Raw genomic sequence first — 12,500 nt, 5'->3', positions numbered from 1 at the left:
GACCTGGCCTCCCCTTGCCGGCCCAAGGGGTAGACCTGGCCTCCCCTAGCCGGCCCAAGGGGTAGACCTGGCCTCCCCTAGCCGGCCCAAGGGGTAGACCTGGCCTCCCCTTGCCGGCCCAAGGGGTAGACCTGGCCTCCCCTTGCCGGCCCAAGGGGTAGACCTGGCCTCCCCTAGCCGGCCCAAGGGGTAGACCTGGCCTCCCCTAGCCGGCCCAAGGGGTAGACCTGGCCTCCCCTAGCCGGCCCAAGGGGTAGACCTGGCCTCCCCTTGCCGGCCCAAGGGGTAGACCTGGCCTCCCCTAGCCGGCCCAAGGGGTAGACCTGGCCTCCCCTAGCCGGCCCAAGGGGTAGACCTGGCCTCCCCTTGCCGGCCCAAGGGGTAGACCTGGCCTCCCCTAGCCGGCCCAAGGGGTAGACCTGGCCTCCCCTAGCCGGCCCAAGGGGTAGACCTGGCCTCCCCTTGCCGGCCCAAGGGGTAGACCTGGCCTCCCCTAGCCGGCCCAAGGGGTAGACCTGGCCTCCCCTAGCCGGCCCAAGGGGTAGACCTGGCCTCCCCTAGCCGGCCCAAGGGGTAGACCTGGCCTCCCCTAGCCGGCCCAAGGGGTAGACCTGGCCTCCCCTAGCCGGCCCAAGGGGTAGACCTGGCCTCCCCTAGCCGGCCCAAGGGGTAGACCTGGCCTCCCCTAGCCGGCCCAAGGTGTAGACCTGGCCTCCCCTTGCCGGCCCAAGGGGTAGACCTGGCCTCCCCTAGCCGGCCCAAGGGGTAGACCTGGCCTCCCCTAGCCGGCCCAAGGGGTAGACCTGGCCTCCCCTAGCCGGCCCAAGGGGTAGACCTGGCCTCCCCTAGCCGGCCCAAGGGGTAGACCTGGCCTCCCCTTGCCGGCCCAAGGGGTAGACCTGGCCTCCCCTAGCCGGCCCAAGGGGTAGACCTGGCCTCCCCTAGCCGGCCCAAGGGGTAGACCTGGCCTCCCCTAGCCGGCCCAAGGGGTAGACCTGGCCTCCCCTAGCCGGCCCAAGGGGTAGACCTGGCCTCCCCTAGCCGGCCCAAGGGGTAGACCTGGCCTCCCCTTGCCGGCCCAAGGGGTAGACCTGGCCTCCCCTAGCCGGCCCAAGGGGTAGACCTGGCCTCCCCTTGCCGGCCCAAGGGGTAGACCTGGCCTCCCCTAGCCGGCCCAAGGGGTAGACCTGGCCTCCCCTAGCCGGCCCAAGGGGTAGACCTGGCCTCCCCTAGCCGGCCCAAGGGGTAGACCTGGCCTCCCCTAGCCGGCCCAAGGGGTAGACCTGGCCTCCCCTTGCCGGCCCAAGGGGTAGACCTGGCCTCCCCTAGCCGGCCCAAGGGGTAGACCTGGCCTCCCCTAGCCGGCCCAAGGGGTAGACCTGGCCTCCCCTAGCCGGCCCAAGGGGTAGACCTGGCCTCCCCTAGCCGGCCCAAGGGGTAGACCTGGCCTCCCCTAGCCGGCCCAAGGGGTAGACCTGGCCTCCCCTTGCCGGCCCAAGGGGTAGACCTGGCCTCCCCTTGCCGGCCCAAGGGGTAGACCTGGCCTCCCCTTGCCGGCCCAAGGGGTAGACCTGGCCTCCCCTTGCCGGCCCAAGGGGTAGACTTGGCCGCCTTACCTGACCGTCCAGAGCAGTCCTGGCATCCCTACCTGATGCTCCAGACTTAGCTTGGCGTCCCATGCCGACACTCCGGTGTAGTACCATTACCCCTACCCGGCAGCCAGGGTTAGTACCCGTAACCCTCATTGGTACTCCGGGGTAGTACCAGTACCCCCACCCGGCAGCCAGGGGTAGTACCCGTAACCCCCACCTGTACTCCTTGGTAGTACCCGTATACCCCCGCCCGATACTCCGGGGCAGTACCCGCATAGCCCCGCCCGGTACTCCGGGGCAGTACCCATATACCTCCACCCGGTACTCCGGGGCAGTACCCGTATGCCCCCGCCCGGTACTCCGGGGTACTACCCGTAACCCCCACCTGTACTCCTTCGTAGTACCCGCATACCCCCGCCCGGTACTCCGGGGCAGTACCCGCATACCCCCGCCCGGTACTCCGGGGCAGTACCGGTACCCCCGCCCGGTACTCCGGGGTACTACCCGTAACCCCCACCTGTACTCCTTCCTTGGTAGTACCCGTATACCCCCGCCCGGTACTCCGGGGAAGTACCCATATACCTCCACCCGGTACTCCGGGGCAGTACCCGCATACCCCCGCCCGGTACTCCGGGGTACTACCCGTAACCCCCACCTGTACTCCTTGGTAGTACCCGTATACCCCCGCCCGGTACTCCGGGGCAGTACCCGCATAGCCCCGCCCGGTACTCCGGGGCAGCACCCCTATGCCCCCGCCCGGTACTCCGGGGCAGTACCGGTACCTCCGCCCGGTACTCCTTGGTAGTACCCGTAACCCCCACCTGTACTCCTTGGTAGTACCCGTATACCCCCGCCCGGTACTCCGGGGCAGTACCCGCATACCCCCGCCCGGTACTCCGGGGCAGTACCGGTACCCCCGCCCGGTACTCCGGGGTGCTACCCGTAACCCCCACCTGTACTCCTTGGTAGTACCCGTATACCCCCGCCCGGTACTCCGGGGCAGTACCCGCATACCCCCGCCCGGTACTCCGGGGAAGTACCCATATACCTCCACCCGGTACTCCGGGGCAGTACCCGCATACCCCCGCCCGGTACTCTGGGGCAGTACCCGTATGCCCCCGCCCGGTACTCCGGGGTACTACCCGTAACCCCCACCTGTGCTCCTTCGTAGTACCCGTATACCCCCGCCCGGTACTCCGGGGCAGTACCCGCATACCCCCGCCCGGTACTCCGGGGCAGTACCCGTATGCCCCCGCCCGGTACTCCGGGGTACTACCCGTAACCCCCACCTGTACTCCTTCGTAGTACCCGCATACCCCCGCCCGGTACTCCGGGGCAGTCCCCGTATGCCCCCGCCCGGTACTCCGGGGTACTCCGGGGTACACCTGATGTCCCTACGGGCGCGCGGGTTTAGACCCACCCTTCCCACCCGACCCTCCTCCTTAGGCCCGGTCTCCCTAGGCGACGATCCGGGATAGAACCCGTTCCCCCACCAGTACTCTGGGCCCGTGGCGGAACCCTTTGTGACGCGCCAGTGTTCTGCCTGCTGTCCCTACGGGCGCGCGGTGTTAGATCCCGGCCCCCCATCCTGACCCTCCAGGGTAGGCCCGGTATCCCTACCTGATGCTCCGGGGTAGGCCTGGCGTTGCTTCCCAGCGCTCTGGTGTAGTACCGGTACCCCCGCCCGGTACTCCGGGGCAGTACCCCTGCCCCCGCCCGGTACTCCGGGGTAGTACCCGTATACCGCCGCCCGGTACTCCGGGGCAGTACCCGTATACCCCCGCCCGGTACTCCGGGGCAGTACCCGTATACCCCCGCCCGGTACCCCGGGGTAGTACCCGTGTACCCCCGTCAGTACTCCGGGGCAGTACCGGTACCCCCGCCCGGTACGCCGGGGGAAAAACTGCTGTCCCTACGGGCGCGCCAGTTTAGACCCAGCCTTCCTACCCGACCCTCCGCCTTACGCCCGGTGTCCCCAGGCGACGTTCCGGGATAGAACCCGTTCCCCCACCAGTACTCTGGGCCCGTGGCGGAACCCTTTGTGATGCGCCGGAGTTCTACCTGCTGTCCCTACGGGCACGCGGCGATGGATCCCGGCCCCCCATCCTGACCCTCCAGGGTAGGCCCGGCCACCCTACCTGACCCTCTGGGGTCAGCCCGGTATCCCTACCCGACGCTCCGGGGTAGGCCTGACGCCCCTACCTCATCCTCCGGGGTAGTACCCGTACCCCTACCGGTGCTCCGGGATACACCTGCTGTCCCTACAGGCGCTCCGGGGTAGGCCCGGCCACCCTACCTGACCCTCTGGGGTCAGCCCGGTGTCCCTACCCGACGCTCCGGGGTAGGCCTGGCGCCCCTTCCTCATCCTCCGGGGTAGTACCGGTACCCCTACCGGTGCTCCGGGGTACACCTGCGGTCCCTACAGGCGCTCCGGGGTAGGCCCGGCCACCCTACCTGACCCTCTGGAGTCAGCCCGGTATCCCTACCCGACGCTCCGGGGTAGGCCTGGCGCCCCTTCCTCATCCTCCGGGGTAGTACCCGTACCCCTACCGGTGCTCCGGGGTACACCTGCGGTCCCTACAGGCGCTCCGGGGTAGGCCCGGCCACCCTACCTGACCCTCTGGGGTCAGCCCGGTATCCCTACCCGACGCTCCGGGGTAGGCCTGACGCCCCTACCTCATCCTCCGGGGTAGTACCCGTACCCCTACCGGTGCTCCGGGATACACCTGCTGTCACTACAGGCGCTCCGGGGTAGGCCCGGCCACCCTACCTGACCCTCTGGGGTCAGCCCGGTGTCCCTACCCGACGCTCCGGGGTAGGCCTGGCGCCCCTTCCTCATCCTCCGGGGTAGTACCGGTACCCCTACCGGTGCTCCGGGGTACACCTGCGGTCCCTACAGGCGCTCCGGGGTAGGCCCGGCCACCCTACCTGACCCTCTGGAGTCAGCCCGGTATCCCTACCCGACGCTCCGGGGTAGGCCTGGCGCCCCTTCCTCATCCTCCGGGGTAGTACCGGTACCCCTACCGGTGCTCCGGGGTACACCTGCGGTCCCTACAGGCGCTCCGGGGTAGGCCCGGCCACCCTACCTGACCCTCTGGGGTCAGCCCGGTGTCCCTACCCGACGCTCCGGGGTAGGCCTGGCGCCCCTTCCTCATCCTCCGGGGTAGTACCGGTACCCCTGCCGGTGCTCCGGGGTACACCTGCTGTCCCTACAGGCGCTCCGGGGTAGGCCCGGCCACCCTACCTGACCCTCTGGGGTCAGCCCGGTATCCCTACCCGACGCTCCGGGGTAGGCCTGGCGCCCCTACCTCATCCTCCGGGGTAGTGCCGGTACCCCTGCCGGTGCTCCGGGGTACACCTGCGGTCCCTACAGGCGCTCCGGGGTAGGCCCGGCCACCCTACCTGACCCTCTGGGGTCAGCCCGGTATCCCTACCCGACGCTCCGGGGTAGGCATGGCGCCCCTTCCTCATCCTCCGGGGTAGTACCGGTACCCCTACCGGTGCTCCGGGGTACACCTGCGGTCCCTACAGGCGCTCCGGGGTAGGCCCGGCCACCCTACCTGACCCTCTGGGGTCAGCCCGGTATCCCTACCCGACGCTCCGGGGTAGGCCTGGCGCCCCTACCTCATCCTCCGGGGTAGTGCCGGTACCCCTACCGGTGCTCCGGGGTACACCTGCGGTCCCTACAGGCGCTCCGGGGTAGGCCCGGCCACCCTACCTGACCCTCTGGGGTCAGCCCGGTATCCCTACCCGACGCTCCGGGGTAGGCCTGGCGCCCCTACCTCATCCACCAGGGTAGTGCCGGTACCCCTACCGGTGCTCCGGGGTACACCTGCGGTCCCTACAGGCGCTCCGGGGTAGGCCCGGCCACCCTACCTGACCCTCTGGGGTCAGCCCGGTGTCCCTACCCGACGCTCCGGGGTAGGCCTGGCGCCCCTACCTCATCCTCCGGGGTAGTACCGGTACCCCTACCGGTGCTCCGGGATACCCCTGCTGTCCCTACAGGCGCTCCGGGGTAGGCCCGGCCACCCTACCTGACCCTCTGGCGTCAGCCCGGTGTCCCTACCCGACGCTCCGGGGTAGGCCTGGCGCCCCTTCCTCATCCTCCGGGGTAGTACCGGTACCCCTACCGGTGCTCCGGGGTACACCTGCGGTCCCTACAGGCGCTCCGGGGTAGGCCCGGCCACCCTACCTGACCCTCTGGGGTCAGCCCGGTATCCCTACCCGACGCTCCGGGGTAGGCCTGGCGCCCCTACCTCATCCACCAGGGTAGTGCCGGTACCCCTACCGGTGCTCCGGGGTACACCTGCGGTCCCTACAGGCGCTCCGGGGTAGGCCCGGCCACCCTACCTGACCCTCTGGGGTCAGCCCGGTATCCCTACCCGACGCTCCGGGGTAGGCCTGGCGCCCCTACCTCATCCTCCGGGGTAGTGCCGGTACCCCTACCGGTGCTCCGGGGTACACCTGCTGTCCCTACAGGCGCTCCGGGGTAGGCCCGGCCACCCTACCTGACCCTCTGGGGTCAGCCCGGTATCCCTACCCGACGCTCCGGGGTAGGCCTGGCGCCCCTACCTCATCCTCCGGGGTAGTGCCGGTACCCCTACCGGTGCTCCGGGGTACACCTGCGGTCCCTACAGGTGCTCCGGGGTAGGCCCGGCCACCCTACCTGACCCTCTGGGGTCAGCCCGGTATCCCTACCCGACGCTCCGGGGTAGGCCTGGCGCCCCTACCTCATCCTCCGGGGTAGTGCCGGTACCCCTACCGGTGCTCCGGGGTACACCTGCGGTCCCTACAGGCGCTCCGGGGTAGGCCCGGCCACCCTACCTGACCCTCTGGGGGTCAGCCCGGTATCCCTACCTGATGCTCCGGGGTAGTCCTGGCCTCCTTACCTGTGTCTCCGGGTAAACCTGGCCACGCTGCAGGGTCGGCCTGCACTCCCTGGCCGCGCTACGGGCCGGTCCTGATTAGTGTATTAAGACCGCTCCGCGATTCCACTTTCTTAAAATTTATTGTGTCTGACAGCTTGTCTTTTACCGCGCACGCAGGCAGGCAGGCAGGCAGGCACGCGTCAAAAACGTGAGAGCAAAGCGTTACCCGCAGTCGGTGTACTTTATCGGTAACGACTTCTTCGGGAAGAGGCGCCGACGCTGCTCTCTCGTCTCTGTACGAGTCGGTGGCCGTCCGGGTACCGCGTGGCACCGTTGGCGTGGGATCCGCTCCTAAACGAATACAGAAGAATCGATACGCTATGAATCGTCATCGATTGAAGTTATTAACAGTTGACGAGCGATGCTGGATTGTATCGTTTATGGAGCGTCACCTACCGACTGATTTAGCGCTACGCGGTAATACGCTTTCTGGCAGTTCCTTAAATAACAAAACTCATTCGTTCACGCACGCTAGGTGTGCGTCCCTTCGTTAATAGCCGGAGAAGGAATACGTACGTACGTACGTACCTACCAGCGGATCGTCACGGATTGAATGTGACTCGATTAGTAGTCACCAGTATTATAAATTACCGACTCCTAAAGTTTGATTGCGGCACTCCTTTAGGACCTTGCGACGCTCTTGGTTAACGTTAGCGTTCTCCGGCCCCTGCGTTATCGCGCATTAACTGTTCATTGGCCTCCGAGGGACGGCGGTCTCGCAGGCCTCTGAAGAAAGCCAGTCGGCTGCCTGACAAGCGGTCCCTGTGGCCGAGGCCGACTTAGCCGAGCATCCTCGGAGACGACGAGCTCGCGTGGCCGCCGTGCCGGCTGACCGGCCCACCCCGGGGCCGTTTCCCCCCCGCTCCCGTCGCCGAAGGAGCGCGCCCCCCGCCACCGCCTAAGGCCGCTGGGACCTTCCTCACCGCTCGAACGCATCCCGCCGGCGACGGAGCCGCTGATGCCCCTCTGTCGGAAGCGCGGCGCGCCTCTCCGGCAGCCCTGGCTGGGGCCCTGGAGCCCCAGGTCTCTGCCCAGGCCGAGGCACGCGGCTGCTGCTTTGCCAGGGACGGGTCCGACCGGGAGCCGAGCGCATCGCCCGTAGGCAGGCACGGGCGCAGGCCGGACGTCGAAGCGGCCGACCACCCGGGCTGTAACAGAGAAAGCGGCGTTAGCGACACCGTTACAAATCTTTCTCATTTCCACCTGCGTGCGCGCCCGCACCCCGCCAAAACAGGCCCCCGGCCCGAACGCCCACCGCCTGCTGCTGCAGCCGCTCACCCGCCCTTAGACACACGCACGCGCACGCACGCACTGCCCCCCCCCCATTCGAGTCCCCGCCCCAAACACCTCCCGCCCGCCACCGCACCCACTCGCACGGGGCTACACACGTGCGCACCCCCCCCCCGCAACCGGCCCCCCCCAGCCCAAACCCTCCACCCGCTGCCCCGCTCACAGTCGTGCGCTCAAAACGCACACGCGCGCAGCCCCCCCCCGCCCGAAACAGGGCCCCGGGCCGACACCCCCCACCCCCGTCACCCCGGGCCCGCCGCTGCACGCACACACACACCGCCCCCCCGCCCTCCCGCCACGCAGTTCGCGCCGAGCCTGGCTGCCCCTGCTCCCCCCTTCCGCCACCAGGCTTGCCGCCCCCGGTGGTGGAAGGCGGGAGACTTTAGGACCCTGCGGCGTCCCTGCCGGCTCCGTGCCCGGGCGGGAGAGGGGAGCCCCCCCGGTGCCCTGCCGTCTCTAAACCCCAGCTGCCGAGTCCCTATCCTGCCGCACCCGTGGCCCCGCTCCCGCCTTTCTTTCTCAGCCAGCCACGCACTCGCCCTGCTCCACTCCCGCCCGCCCCCGCCGCGGGGGGAAAACTAAAGGACCGGGGGGGTGGGACGGGGACGGGGACGGGGACGGGGACGGGGGAGAGAAGTAAAAAAAATAAAACTCCAACCGATCCAAACAGAAGCCTTCTCCGAAAAGACACACCGTCCCCCCTCGCCAGCCTGCCTCTGCGCCAGGCTCCCCGCCTGCTCGCCAGCCGCTCTCGCCCTGCTCCACTCCTGCCCGCCCCCGCCGCGGGGGGAAAACTAAACGACCGGGGGGGGGGGGGACGGGGACGGGGACGGGGACGGGGACGGGGGAGAGAAGTAAAAAAAATAAAACTCCAACCGATCCAAACAGAAGCCTTCTCCGAAAAGACACACCGTCCCCCCTCGCCAGCCTGCCTCTGCGCCAGGCTCCCCGCCTGCTCGCCCTGCTCCACTCCTGCCCGCCCCCGCCGCGGGGGGAAAACTAAACGACCGGGGGGGGGGGGACAGGGACGGGGACAGGGACGGGGGAGAGAAGTAAAAAAAATAAAAGTCCAACCGATCCAAACAGAAGCCTTCTCCGAAAAGACACACCGTCCCCCCTCGCCAGCCTACCTCTGCGCCAGGCTCCCCGCCTGCTCGCCAGCCGCTCTCGCCCTGCTCCACTCCTGCCCGCCCCCGCCGCGGGGGGAAAACTAAACGACCGGGGGGGGGGGGGGACGGGGACGGGGACGGGGACGGGGGAGAGAAGTAAAAAAAATAAAACTCCAACCGATCCAAACAGAAGCCTTCTCCGAAAAGACACACCGTCCCCCCTCGCCAGCCTACCTCTGCGCCAGGCTCCCCGCCTGCTCGCCAGCCGCTCTCGCCCCCCCTCTTTTCTAGCCTCCTTTCCCCGCCGCTGCTGCCGCCGCGACTGAGCAGCAGACCGTTGCCGTGGCGGGAAACACCACAGTTTCCGGGGGCCCCGTTGCCGGGCTGCAGACCACCCCACCCAGCCACCCGCCCCCCAACCCCCCGTCTCCAGGGCGCCGGAAAGTCTGTGATCGGGTGGGGCCGGGGGAGGGGGGGGGGGGGGGCTGCACCTACTGGCCTGCAGGTCCGGGACTGCAGCGCGGGGAGGGAGGGGGAGCACACCCGTGCAGGGGTGCGTGTAGCTGTGTGTGCCTGCGTCGCGTTCTGTGTGTGTGTGTGTGTGTGCGCGCGCCTCTGAGCGCGCGTGTGTCACCGGGGGGGGGGGGGTGGCAGTGCCTGCAGGATCGCAGATATGTATTTTAAAGTATTTATTTTATTAAAAAAAGGAAAACGTCAAAAAAACACCAAAAAAAAACAGGCGGGGGGGGGGGGGGAGAAAAATTAAAAACAACCCCCCAAAAAAAGCCCAAGACCGCAAAAACCAAAACCAAAAGTCGGCGAGCACCCAGCAGCGCCGGGACCCGAACCTGAACCTGGCAAGGGGCTACCAGTCCTGAAGGCACCCAGTGAACAGCGAACTCGCGCCGGGGAGCCGGGCAGTTTGTGCCGGGGGCTGCCACCTCTGCCCGGACCCCGCCGACAGAGTATGGTTGGGGGGGGGGGGGGCAGCAGCGGAGCAGAGGGGCTGGCTGGTGTGGTGAAGCTGGCAAGTGCCTGGCAGCCACCGGCTCGGAATAGGTGCGTGCACGTGCATGAGAACGACGAGGGTGGGGGGGGGTGTGTGTGTGTCAGGAAGCAAAAATTATTTTGAAAACTGGTTGTCGTTAATATTGTATTAATATTTCCCGCCGGAATCAATAAAGGTGAAATAACTCTTGCATCAGACAGTACGTTTAAACGTGCTCCCTTGGTGTAGAAGTGGTTCAAACTCGGGAAGGGGAGGGGGAAAGAAATGCCGTCCGGGAGAACCGGGAGAGGGTGGCCCTTTTAATCAGATTTGCTAAAATCTCAAAAGAAAGAAAAAAAAAAAACAAACGAAAAAAACGAACCAAAAACAGGCGCACCTGCCCCCCCCGCCCCCCCCCGCCCAAGGGGCACCGAACGGCTGCCAGGTCTACCCGGCTCCGCGGGCGGCCGCCAGGTCTACCCGGCTCCGGAGGCCGGCGCGGCCGCCGGCGGCGCCCGGAGGACGCGGGGTGTCGCTGCCGCAGCGGCCGGTGAAAAGGGCCGCCAGGTCTACCCGGCTCCGCGGGCGGCCGCCAGGTCTACCCGGCTCCGGAGGCCGGCGCGGCCGCCGGCGGCGCCCGGAGGACGCGGGGTGTCGCTGCCGCAGCGGCCGGTGAAAAGGGCCGCCAGGTCTACCCGGCTCCGCGGGCGGCCGCCAGGTCTACCCGGCTCCGGAGGCCGGCGCGGCCGCCGGCGGCGCCCGGAGGACGCGGGGTGTCGCTGCCGCAGCGGCCGGTGAAAAGGGCCGCCAGGTCTACCCGGCTCCGCGGGCGGCCGCCAGGTCTACCCGGCTCCGGAGGCCGGCGCGGCCGCCGGCGGCGCCCGGAGGACGCGGGGTGTCGCTGCCGCAGCGGCCGGTGAAAAGGGCCGCCAGGTCTACCCGGCTCCGCGGGCGGCCGCCAGGTCTACCCGGCTCCGGAGGCCGGCGCGGCCGCCGGCGGCGCCCGGAGGACGCGGGGTGTCGCTGCCGCAGCGGCCGGTGAAAAGAGCCGCCAGGTCTACCCGGCTCCGGCGGGACTTAGCCGCATTTCGGGGGCGGGGAGGTAGACCTGATAGCCCCGCCACTTTCTCGGAGCTGGCCAAGGGGTCGCTGTTTTTCGCTGCCTCCAGTTACGTCATCGTAAAAGTCGGTGTCATTGGCGGGTCTCCCCGGTGGGCAGGGACGGCACTCTTGGAGCCGGCCGGGGGCGGGGACGTGATCTCCCGTACTATAGGAGGTAGTGGTGACTCGTGCACGGAGCAGCGCTAGTGAGCGGCTGCAAGGCTTACGGCTCAGCCGGCGAAGTGGAGCGCTGGGCGGCCGTTGTGGTGGTGGTTTTGCCTGGTGGTTCGGCTCGTTTTCTGTCTGTTCGGCCGGTTGGTCTCTCCCGGTGTTTTCCAAGTAAGCCAGCCGGGCGCCTGCGAGGGTCTGGCAGGCTGGCGGTGGCTGTTGACCCGAGTGGTGCGAGAGGTGCAAAGGTGGATTCCGCAGGGCATAGCCCGGTGGCCGGCGGCGGCCACCGGCACTCGAACGCTGGAAGACCGGGTGGAGCCGAGCCTGCCTCGGCTTTCCCCCGGCCCCGGAGGGCCCGATGATGGCAAAGGTGGAGCGCTGGTATATGCGAGGGCAGCTGCCCGTGAGCATCCAGCCCGCCGCGGCTGCCGCCGCCTCCTGAGGGCCTGGTGATGGGCGGGCGAGGTGGCGGCACCTCGTCCTTTGACTCTGGCCTTAAGCTGGAGCGGGCAGAGCGGCAGCCGGTCCCGGTGGCTGGCAGCCGGATGCAGACGGCTGGGGGTTCTCGTGCGTGCCGCAGCTTCCCCCAGCCCCCGAGGGCCCGATGATGGCACAGGTGAGAGGCCGCAGCGCCTCGTCCTGTTTCTGCCGGCATGAGCCACGCGTGGGCGGCCTGTGGTGTCCGGCCTGCCCCGGCTTGCCTGGTTGCAGGAGGGCTCGGTGGAAAGGTCTGCAGCGCTGTACCGGGTTTAGAGGTGGCGGCACCTCATCGCGTTTTCTCCGGCCTTAAGCTGGAGCCCATGCACGAATTGGGCAGAGTGCAAGCGGCAGCCGGTCCCGGTGGCTGGCAGCCGGATGCAGACGGCTGGGGGTTCTCGTGCGTGCCGCAGCTTCCCCCAGCCCCCGAGGGCCCGATGATGGCACAGGTGAGAGGCCGCAGCGCCTCGTCCTGTTTCTGCCGGCATGAGCCACGCGTGGGCGGCCTGTGGTGTCCGGCCTGCCCCGGCTTGCCTGGTTGCAGGAGGGCTCGGTGGAAAGGTCTGCAGCGCTGTACCGGGTTAGAGGTGGCGGCACCTCATCGCGTTTTCTCCGGCCTTAAGCTGGAGCCCATGCACGAATTGGGCAGAGTGCAAGCGGCAGCCGGTCCCGGTGGCTGGCAGCCGGATGCAGACGGCTGGGGGTTCTCGTGCGTGCCGCAGCTTCCCCCAGCCCCCGAGGGCCCGATGATGGCACAGGTGAGAGGCCGCAGCGCCTCGTCCTGTTTCTGCCGGCATGAGCCACGCGTGGGCGGCCTGTGGTGTCCGGCCTGCCCCGGCTTGCC

This window comes from Buteo buteo, unplaced genomic scaffold, assembly GCF_964188355.1.
Source record: "Buteo buteo unplaced genomic scaffold, bButBut1.hap1.1 HAP1_SCAFFOLD_83, whole genome shotgun sequence".
NCBI classification, from domain to species: domain Eukaryota; kingdom Metazoa; phylum Chordata; class Aves; order Accipitriformes; family Accipitridae; genus Buteo; species Buteo buteo.
This window is presented reverse-complemented; position numbering follows the sequence as displayed.